Consider the following 9,686-nt stretch of genomic DNA (forward strand, 5'->3'; position numbering starts at 1 on the left):
CAAGGTCTTAATACTTTGTTTAATGAATACACCAGGTTATCGACTGCGTGTAATCCAAGGTTTTACTACTTTGTTAACAATTACACCAATTACCCTTGAATGTAATCCACCCCTGTTTTAATGAGTCCATTAACTATTAATCCATTCCCGTGTCCGGTAAAATGAACGATAATTCGTATTTATAGATATCCCGCCTACCGTACCCGATTAAGCGTATGTGGTTATATATAAATACGTCAAATTATAAGTCTATATATTAAATTAACGATGTATCATTTAGTTAATATAAAGCCCATTAATAGCCCATAGTCTAATTTCCACAAGTGTCGTTCTTTTATCCAAACCCCAATTATGGTCCAAAGCCCAATTACCCCGTCTTTAATATTTAGCCCAACATCACGATTACTTCGATTTAAATAAGCATAATAATAACTTAGCTACGAGACATTAATTTAAAAAGGTTGAACATAACTTACAATGATTAATAATAGCGTAGCGTTACACGGACAGAATTTCGACTTACACACTTACAATATTCGCTAACATAACCTTATTATTATTAATCTTTAATTAAAATTATAAATTATATATATATATATATATATATATATATAGTGAGAGAGTGTGGATAGAAAAAGATGTAATATTTTTGGCCAAAACACGCGAAATTTATAGATGTGGCCAGAATTTTGGGGCCATGCGACAGCCCAAATGCTTTTGTTTTCTTGTTTGCCAACGGTTTTAATATATAATATAATATATATATAATTTTAAGAATTAATTATATATTATATTATATTCATGTGCATAGTTGACTTGTAATTTTTAGTCCGTTGCGTCGCGCGTTGAGAGTTGGCTCTGGTCCCGGTTCTAGATTTTCGAACGTCCTTTCGTACTATTTAATATCTTGTACTTTGCGTTTTGCGGCTCGTACTCTTGTAACTTTTAGACGTTTCTTATCAATAAATTGAACCTCTTGGATTGTACTTTGTACTTTTTAGCTTTTTGGTCGTTTGCGTCTTCAAATCGTCAAATCTGTCTTTTGTCTTCACCTTTTATTATTTAAACGAATATCACTTGTAAATAGAACAACTGCAACTAAAAGCTTGTCTTTCTTGAGGGATAATGCTATGAAATATATGTTCGTTTTTAGCATTATCAGTACCCATGTTATGAATCCCAATGCTGCTACCCCTCAAACCAACCAAGCAGCAAGGAAGAAAGCATCAAAGATGACTCTTCTAGAATCCATCCTTCGATGGGTTCTCAAAAAGAACTAATGAGATGACCCGTCCTAATCCATAAGGACGAATACAATAACATATGATTACATCGCGAGGTATTTGACCTCTAAATGATACATTTTACAAACATTGCATTCGTTTTTAAAAGACAAACTTTCATTACATCGAAAGTTGACAGGCATGCATACCATTTCATAATATATCAAACTATCAATGACTTAATAATAATCTTGTTGAACTCAACGACTCGAATGCAACGTCTTTTGAAATATGCCATGAATGACTCCAAGTAATATCTCTAAAATGAGCAAATGCACAGCGAAAGATTTCTTTCATACCTGAGAATAAACATGCTTTCGAGTGTCAACCAAAAGGTTGGTAAGTTCATAGGTTTATCATAAGCAATAAAATTCATCATTTTGATAGACCACAAGATTTAAATACAATACACCTATCTCGTGTACAAAACCATTTTTCATAATGCTTAGCAGAGTAGGTTCGTATCCTTTTCTCCCCCGTAGGTTGCCTCGCGATTTTTAAATAACCGTGCACATATCTCGTGCACAAAAATAATACACATAACCTATGTATAAAAATCATTCTCTCAATTCATAACATTCACTTTTCATTCATTGTTTGGCTTGGTAACCGACCTTAACATATAATGCGCATCAATAATATCCCCAAAACAGAACATCTCGTCTGTATAATATATAAACTTCGAAGTACTAAACACCACGACCACTATCTCTTTCGTCTAGTAAACATTCTGGGTGGGGGTGTTAAAACCGGTAGCTACCTTTAGGATTATCATGAATTAGGGCCATACCCGTTTCTAATTCTTAGGTTACCAAGCAATAATAATAAGGGGAAAATATTCACAACAATTAGTGGCAATTATAACATCCAACTAATTCAATAATAATCCACAGAACTTCTGTCTGCATAATAATTCATTCGAGGAATGTTTTGCTTGTGTCTATCTCGTCAAACATTTATAAAAGCAGTTCATGTATTCTCAGTTCAAAAATATATTTCAAAAGCATTTAATAAAGCAGTTATAAAAACAGCGCATGTATTCTCAGTCCCAAAAATGTAAAGAGTAAAAGGGAATCAAATGAACTCACAATACGATATTTTGTAGTAAAAATATTCAAACGACGATACTGAACAATGCAGGGTTGGCCTCGGATTCACGAACCTATATCAAGTATTTATATTAACACATATAATACTACTCAACTAAGTTTATATCGTATTAAGACTAATGTCCTTATATATTTTCATATTAATACTTATAATCTGTTATTATATGTATATATTATATAATTTTATAAATGTTATATTACTTTAAATAATATTATATTAGTTAAAAACATGATATTATGTAATATTAGTTTATTTATGATATAGGTAATGAATATATTTTGCATAAATAATATTTGTTGTAAAAATAATAATATTAATAGTAATATTAATAATAATAATGATAATGATAATAATAATACTTTCGGTAATAATAATAATAATAATAATAATAATAATAACAACAACAACAACAACAACAACAACAACAATAATAATAATAATAATAATAATAATAATAATAATAATAATAATAAACAAGTAACTACCTTTAAAGCTTTCCCAAAAAAATGGCATGAATCAAACTTGAACCCGTGACCTCTCGTTCAAACCAACAAGCCCAACCATTACACTATCACTCTTTTTCTGATATATAACCCTATCTAATTTTCATAACCCATCTGGTCCCAACTTCTTTCGGCCCAACAGTAATTTAGAACTCAACCCAACAGAGATTTAGTATTCGGCCCAACTGGAATTTAATGTTGGAATCTCGGCCCAACACCCAAACTGGATCTTTAGCCCAACAATAAAATAAATTTACGGCCTATTAGAAGGTGGAATATATGGCAGCCCAACAAGAATCAAATCAGTCTAATGCATCGTTTTAATTCGAATATGCAATTTGTCTGTCGGTGGAAAAAGTAAATGGATAAAAAGAAAGAAATAATAATAATAATAAAGCCGTCATCCTCTTCTTCAATTCGTTTCACCATCAACGAATTATTCATCATCATATTCATTTGTTTTCACCACCTTAATTACTGTAACGGAATCACAGAAATAAAGACAGTAGTTAAATCCTACGGTTGTCAAAAATTATCCGGAGGTTTGGCCTGGCTGGTTTGACAGAAATAGAAACTAATTAGCAGGTTGTGGTGGCGACGGTTTGAGAGGGAAAGAGAGAAATAGTGGTTGTCTACGGTGGTGTTAAGGTGGTGTTGGAAGATAGTGATGGTGACGGGTTGCTCACGAATCAAGTGGTGATGGAATGTTCCATGGTGTTGGATGGCGATGGGTTATGGTGGTTGATGGGTGATCTCGTTTGAAAAAGGAAGAAGAAACAGAAACTCTAGTGTATCAACAGCTGCGAATAACAAGAGGTACAAATGGTGGCGGTTGATAGTTCATGAAGTTGGTGATTCACGGTGGAGGATGGTGGCGGCTATAGGGTGTAGTGAAGTTGGTTATCGAGTTAGCGGTTTTTGGTTGATAAACAGAAATGAAAAATAGAAGTAATAATAATGGAGATCGAATGGCAGCCACACCGAAGTTGCAGCAGCCCTTTTTATGAATCAAGGGTGATGATTGATGGTGGTACTTCGAGTGAATTAAAAACAGGAACAGAAAGAAAATAGCAACTTCGAATAGTATGATCTTGGTGATGGTTTACATGTTTTTACTCAAACAGAAACAAATTAGTATTAGTAATAAATTTAATGATGATGTTTGTTAGTGGTCATGGGTGTATACGATAGTTTGAAACAGAAAGAAAACGGAAATATAGCAGGGGCATAACGGTGTTGGTCTTCGGTTGATCAATTAAAATAGCAAACCCACATTAACAATGAACTACATCAGCCTATGTTGATAAGGGTGTCGATGGGGGTTGATGGGTTATGTATTGAAGGTAGTGATGTGGTGATGGGTTTCTCGAATGGTTGTAGCAATCGGGTAAATAACAGAAAAAGAAGGTTGCAGACGATAATCTAATGATGAATGGAGTGGTGGTTTGATATCTATATATGTATCTCATATATGTACATATATATGATGATATAAGATAAAGCATGGAGATATATTTGAGTTTTGTTCGAATGGGGTTTGCTCGAAAAAATATAACAACAAGCAGAAGCCGTTTCAATTTGTAGTAGGAGAGGAGTAATTTTAGTGATCACAGGTGGTATCTTAGTTTGGTGTTCGATTATGGTTATTGAGTAGAAACACTAAAAGATTGAACTAATAGTAGAGAAAGAAGAGAAAGGTGGTGCGGATGTTTGATCATATGTACGTGTATGTATATATAAAGAGATGGGTCAAGTGGGAGTAACAAAATATGCATGATTGTGATAAAGTCAAAATATATAATTCCCTTTATGTCATGTTGCAATATTTATTAAGTCCGTGAATTGTAATTTGGATTTAACCTGCCGACAGTTTAAATTAGGAATAGTCTTTAGTACTCCGTTGTTAAACAATGGCGGATAAAAGTCTTCAGAAAAATCTCATATTTTTAAATTAACTATATTTATTTATTTTGGTCATTATGGTATAAAATTCGATCATTAACTATTAAATAAAAATTACATTAATTATTCACTTCCAACCCCAAGTAAAATATAAAAAGTTTTAAAATTTATCAAATAACTTCTAAATGTATTATTAATAAGCCTATAATTTATAAACCTCATTTTCGAATCACCGTTTATTTTAAAATCACATAAATTTGTATTTAACTTGCTTAATAGCGATCGACTGACAAACGAGTGCTGTTATTGTTTATTAAATAAATTCGAAACCATACAAATATACATTCAATATATATATATATATATATATATATATATATATATATATATATATATATATATATATATATATATATATATAGATTTATTTTAATATCATATATTATTTTATTTACATTATTAATTAACTCATATAATATTTTAATTTATACTCCCTCCGTTCCATTACAAGTGTCCACTTACTTTTTGCACACAGTTTTAGGAAATCCCACTAACTTCATTCTCCACCAATCAAAAATCTTCTCTCTCCAGAATAACTTCTTCTCATTGGTTGAAACACAAAGTGGACACTTGTAATGGGACATCCCAAAATGGAAATGTGGACACTTGTGGTGGGACGGAGGTAGTAATAATTAATATATATATATATATATATATATATATATATATATATATATATATATATATATATACACACATAATGATTCGTGAATCGTCGTGAATAGTCGAAGGGTATTTGATTACATGAACACAGTTCAAAGTTTTTGAAACATCAAAATTACAGACTTTGCTTATCGTGTCAGAAACATTAAATCATATAAAGATTAAGTTTAAATTTGGTCGAAAATTTCCGGGTCGTCACAACTAATCTCTTAGCTACTGTGCAGGGCATTCAAAACAAGCAAATCTGGTATCTCGATAGTGGTTGTTCGAGACATATTACCGGAAGTAAGTCCCTACTGATGGACTATCAAGAAAAGGATGGTCCGGTTGTTTCATATGGAGATAATTCGTTGGGTTATACAAAGGGTTTTGGTACTTTAACAAACGGGAATGTCACTTTTTCAAATGTGGCATATGTCGTTGGGCTTAAACACAATTTACTCAGCATAAGCCAACTGACAAGCAAGAATATGATAGTCTAATTCAGAAGAAAAATTGGCACTATTTTTGATAAGACAGGGAAGCCTCTGCTGACAGTAAAAAAACATGAGAACATGTATCAAATTGACATGAACACAACAGTCACAACAACTCATACTTGTTTCTACTCAAAGGCAGCAGACAACCTCAAGTGGTTATGGCACAAGAAACTCTCACATCTCAACTTCAAGGATATTCACAAGTTGTCTAGTAAAAGTTTGGTGTCTGGGCTACCCAGTATGTCTTATGTGAAGGACGGATTGTGCCCTGGTTGTGAAAAGAGAAAGCATCACCATACCTCATTCAAATCAAAGCAGATTTCATCTGTTGAAAAGTCATTTCACTTACTTCACATGGATCTTTTTGGTCCTATTAATATAGCCAGCTATAGTGGGAAGTGTGATGACCCGGAAATTTCTGACCAAATTTAAACTTTATCTTTAAATGATTTAATATTTTCGACACGATAAGAAAAGTCTGTAAAGTTGAATCTCAAAATTCTTGAACTACTCAATTACCCTTCGATTGTTCTCAACAATTCGCGAACAATTATATGTAAATAGATACATATATATATACTATAACTTGAAAACGTAACAAAGTGTTGTGTATATGATAATGTGCATTAAAGTTATTGGTTTGATTATCTGATTGATATAATTAGATAAGTTAACTAGAACGTTTAAGATGAACCAGTAAAACACTAAATTGCTACAGTATTTTCGAATTGCTACAGTACCCGAAAAGCTACAGTGTTTTCGAAAATCACTATTTGGTACAGTAAAACACTATTTCAAAATGAAAATGTATATATGTATATGTATATACTACGAGACGATGATTTATAGAAGCAAATAACCAAAACACTTAATTGATTAAAGCTACACTTCGAGTGACATAGTTTATCAATGATTAAGTTTAATTTTTGACAAAGGTACGTGTCCCAAAATGTAAATTACAAGTTTTCTCAGCGTACGAAGGGACGTTCGAAAAACCGGAACCGGGACATAAGTCGAGTGACGACGTACGAGTCATCGGAACAAAAATTACAAGTCAACTATGCACGTGAATTTAATATAATATATAATTAATTATTTAAATTATATATATTATATTTAATTATGTCGACGAACTAGATTACAAATCAATTTAGTGCTGGACAGATGGCCCATACGATCGCATGGGAAGATGCCTACACAGCCATGCAATTGCATGGCAGTAGATTTCAGGACACATGTATAAAAGCTCGAAGTCTGGCTCAGTTTCATATCCTCCAACTATCTCGATCTCTTTCTCTATTGTATTTATATTATTATTATTATTATTATTATTATTATTATTATTATTATTATTATTACTATTATTATTATTATTATTATTATTATTATTATTATTATTATTATTATTATTATTATTATTATTATTATTATTATTATGATTATTATTAATCTTATTATTAATAGTATTAGTATTATTATTTTTACGATACAAAAATAATAATATACATAAAATATTACGACGGAGTGATGTCCAAATAATTTCAAAACGAGTTTTCGAGCAAGCTAGAGCTAAGGAAATTATGGGTTATTACTAAGGAGGTTATGGGTATGATTTGAGGTTTTGCTCGTGAGTCAAACTAGTGTTTATCATCTCCGTTACGTCTACGTACTTTCTTACAATATTGAATCTCAATATTGATACGTAAGCACTCATATTTTATCTTTCATAAATTAATTGTGTATCCATGTCTAGTGCTCGAGTATATATAGTTATACATGCTTGTATGCTAAATTTTGTCGTTAAACAGTTTATAATGAATCACGAATTAAATACATATATTACTGGTAAAAGGTATATGATATACATGTTTTTAGAAAGCTGACGAAAAATCAATAACTTTTCATTTAGATATCGAATAATTTCGATAAACGGATTAAAAGATATGATCAACTGAATTATGATTGACGTTAATTGAAATTGCTTTTGAATCTACAATTAAGATTTAAACAACTTATTTACGAGATTGATAAATTGGATTTTTGAATATTACCAACCGAGTAAATGAATCCTTATATAAGGTACGTCTCGTTTTGTTAAACAACTGTCAAAATTGACTTTTTGAAATGACTTTGGATAACTTTTGTATGTCGATATCAAGCATTAGGATTGTGATACACTATGACCTGACCTAGCTTGATAGACATTTATTGACCAACATATGTTCTCTAGGTTGAGATCTACGGTTATTTGGTAATCCGAGTTTCGATCACATTTTGGTGAACGACTTTATATGCTGCTAAGGTGAGTTTCATATGATCCCTTTTACTCTCTACATTTTTGGGCTGAGAATACATGCAAATGCTTTAATAACTGATTTACAATATTTTTATGGGTGAGTTTCATTTGCTCCCTTTTTAATTGCTTTTGCAATCTATATTTTTAGGCTGAGAATACATGCACTTTATTTTAAACGCAATGGATACAAGTACATACTAAATTCTACACCGAGTTTGAACTGAAAATCCCTTAGCTTTGGTAACTAGTAACTGCCAATTATAAGAACTGGTGGGCGCGAGTAGTTGTATATGGATCCATAGGGCTTGACATCCCCGTCTGTTCCAGGTATAGAAACCCTAGCCTGAACTATAAAACAGACGTATGCTATTTGAGGTTAATACACGTTGGATTGCGTGTATTGTACATGTTGGTTGCATGTATGTTAAAACAGGGGTACTTATTATAACGTTAAAGTTTAGTTACCCGGGTGCTCAATTTTGTAGAATATTTTGATAAACGTTTCTGGATAAAACAACTGAAATCTTGTGATCCACTTTTATATACAGATTATACGAAACACTAAAACTATGAACTCACCAACCTTTGTGTTGACACTTGTTAGCATGTTTATTCTCATGTTCCTAGAAGTCTTCCGCTGTTTGCTTATATGTTAGACAAGCTATGTGCATGGAGTCTTACATGGCATATTTATCAAGGAAACGTTGCATTCACCAAATCATCACCATGTATCTTATTTTGACTGCATTGTCAATGGAAGTACTATTATAAACTATTATTTACGGTGATTGTCTATATGTAGAAATCATCAGATGTCGAAAACCTTTGATTTAAATATTCATTGATGGTGTGCCTTTTTCAAAAGAATGCAATGTTTACAAAACGTATCATATAGAGGTCAAATACCTCGCAATGAAATCGATGAATGACGTGTTCATCCATATGGATTTGGAGCGATCGTCACAGTTGGTATCAGAGCGTTGGTCCTAGTGAACCAGGTCTTGCATGGGTGTGTCTAACTGATAGTTGTTAGGATGCATTAGTAAGTCTGGACTTCGACCGTGTCTGCATGTCAAAAGTTTTGCTTATCATTTCTTGTCAAAAATTACCTGCTTATCATTCCTAGTCTAGACACGTTTTACTGCATTGATTGCATGAATAGTGTATAGACAAAATTCATATCTTAGCGTATCTGTTACTGTAAACTTTTCCTGACATCTTCCGAAAATTTCTCCGTGATTTATGGAATTTGGTATTATATATACATATGTAAATTATGTATTGAAGAATACCAAACTAAATTCTATAATCTAATTCATATCAAAAATCATCTCCCTAATTATACAAGATGGATCCCGTATCTAGTTCAAATTCCTTAAACTCTGACAGC

Source organism: Rutidosis leptorrhynchoides, chromosome 11 (genome assembly GCF_046630445.1).
Source record: "Rutidosis leptorrhynchoides isolate AG116_Rl617_1_P2 chromosome 11, CSIRO_AGI_Rlap_v1, whole genome shotgun sequence".
Lineage (NCBI taxonomy): Eukaryota > Viridiplantae > Streptophyta > Magnoliopsida > Asterales > Asteraceae > Rutidosis > Rutidosis leptorrhynchoides.